Here is a 2,638-nt window from a genome sequence, read left to right as displayed (position 1 = left end):
ATTTTGTTCATCATTCAAAAAATATATTCAAAATTCGAAATTGTTCAGCATGTCTAAACACATGCAGGCTATCAAACAAACTCAGCTCAGTATGTCTCAACACATACATCACTGCCAAACAACAACAACTGCATGGACTCAGCATGTCTACACTTAGCATGTATGACATGAGAACAACTAGGCTAGTTCCATACATACTACCAAACACACCCTTATGGGCCGAACAGCCCAAGCGCAGCTAAGGGAAAAAGTCTAGCAGGACTCTTCTTCACCTTCCAGTTTGTAAGAATTACGCCCGTGCTTCTCTTCATCTTATCCAGTACTCGGAGCTCCCCTTCCGCCCCGGCTGCGACGGCTGCTTCCTGGAGCAGATGGACGCGCCGCCGCCGCGCAGGGCCGTCGCGCCCTCCGCCCCCAACGGGGCAACGAGGTCTGAGTGTCTGACCCCGCCAGAGCCGACGTGGCGCCTCGGGTGACCGCTCGGGGTCGCCATGCAACCCAGTCATCGTGCTCCGGCGCTCCGCCGCCCCTCCCTGCGATGAGGCCGCCAGCGCCACCAGCAGCTTCAAGCTCTTCTACGACGACGGCGCCGGATCCGGCCTTCGCCCGCTGCCCAAGAGCATGTCCGACTTCCTCATGGGGCCCGGATTTGAGCGGCTCCTCGAGCAGCTCGCCCAGGCCCAGATCGAGGCCGGCGGCTTCGGCGCCATCCGCCCCTACGACAACACGCCGGCCTGCAAGACCGCCATCGAGTCCATGCCCACCACCGTCGTCGCCGCCTGCCCTGGCCACGTCGGCGCCGACTCCCGCTGCGCCGTCTGCAAGGAGACCTTCGAGCTGGGCGAGTAGAACAGGGAGATGCCCTGCAGCCACATGTACCACCAGGACTGCATCCTGCAATGGCTCGCGCTGCGTAACTCATGTCCCGTGTGCCGGCACGAGCTGCCCACAGATGTGGCGCGGCCTGCTCCGGCGAGTGACCTCGGCGCCGCCGACGACCAAGGCAGCAACACCGGGCTGAGGCTGGCAGTGAGGAGGAGACGACGGTCGGGTTGACGATTTGGCGGCTCCCAGATGGAGGCTTTGCTGTTGGGAGGTTCGCTGGTGGCAGGAGGGCCGGCGAGAGGGCGTTCCCCTCCCAGTTGTCTACACTAGGCGATCAACATTTGGGATTTCTAACTATTGATCTCCGTCGGGTTCATGACTCTCCTTGGTTTCTGTACCCTTCCTTCAGTCATACTTTTACTGTTTTGAGTTTTGAGCTTGTATTATTGCAGCTACCGATTAGTTGCAATCAGCGGTGGAGGAATAGCAAAACTAAACGGTGAAATGTTGGCGCTGAGCGATAAAATAGGCAAGACCAAATCACTGATAACCCACCATATGCTACCGCAGTTTCTTGGCATCACGGCGACAGATCACACGAGCGACCGCTGGAGCCAGACCAAGTGCCAGAGGTCGCGGAGGCGGAGATGGAGATGGCCGGTACCCAGATTCTTCTGCGGCGACGGGTGATTGGCGTTCACCTCCTGTAAGGATTCTCCCTGGTTGTACCTATCAAGGAGTGAGTGGAGGAGCAGGATTAGGAGATGCCCATGGCGGCATAGCAGTTGATGTCTCCCCGGTGGCTTTATAATCTCCGCCCAACTTGCCACAGGAACTAAATAGCTACTGAATGCTTGGAACTTTAGGTTATCAACCGATGATTTTTATTTACTCATCTGTGTATTGTTTGATTCAGAGGCTAACAATAACTTTTGACCAATTATACGGAGAACACTATCTTCCTACCTCCGTTTCAGTTTACAAGTCCTGTGCGTATACCTAGGTTGTCAATTTTATCACCCTAATATAAACTATATAACACAAAAATTATACCTTTTGAAAGTAGAAACTCCAAAGTTTATATTGGTATATTTTTTGTAATATATGACTTGTATTAAGTTGGTCAAATTGACGACCTAGGGGTACGCGCACGCCCTGTAAACTGAGAGAGAGGTAGTATCTTAGAAACTGATGTAGTATTAACTTTAGAATAATCAATGTGATTGCGTTCACAATCTGCCATGTAATTCATGTTTTTCTGGCATATAAGAAAAATCTTCGAAAATTCCACCATTTATTGTCTATCTATCTGCAAATGATTGAATGATGGAACAAGAAATATTTATGTCGCAGATAAAAAATAGTGCAAAAATAGATTATTGGCAAATAAGATAAAGACATATGATAGCGCATGTAGGAGAAAAGAGCAAGATAGCAGAGAGTTAAGATGAGATGAGCTCTAAAGTTTATGGTTTTCGTATAATAGTTGGCCGAAGAACCACACTTTATGCATGTCATGAATATTCGTTCCTTGCAAGCCGCACCCAGGAGGGCATCAACGGTCGTTGGTTGCCTCGCGCCAAGCACATAGCTTTGGTATTGGCCGAGGTTGGACACATCATGATCGGACGAACCTCGCACTCCCGGCAATGTGGGTGAGAAGGAGCACAAGTGGTGACACGGTTGGGACGCCGTGTTGAGTTTGTGGACCTGTTTTGTGTGGAGGCAGAGCCATGATTTTTTGGTAGGGGCATACAATATTTTTTTTCTCCCGTTGCAACGCACGTGCATGTTTGCTATATATATATATATA

The 2,638-nt window shown here is 50.8% G+C and overlaps 1 pseudogene; it reads left to right on the top strand.

Moving 5' to 3' along the window:
- The first annotated feature begins 259 nt into the window (after nt 1-259).
- On the top strand, nt 260-1,375 carry LOC123177084 (probable E3 ubiquitin-protein ligase RHC2A; annotated as a pseudogene).
- The last annotated feature ends 1,263 nt before the right edge of the window (nt 1,376-2,638 follow it).

This window comes from Triticum aestivum, unplaced genomic scaffold, assembly GCF_018294505.1.
Source record: "Triticum aestivum cultivar Chinese Spring unplaced genomic scaffold, IWGSC CS RefSeq v2.1 scaffold196301, whole genome shotgun sequence".
NCBI lineage: Eukaryota > Viridiplantae > Streptophyta > Magnoliopsida > Poales > Poaceae > Triticum > Triticum aestivum.
The sequence above is the reverse complement of the archived record's forward strand: the minus strand, read 5'-3'. Positions and strand labels throughout refer to the sequence as shown.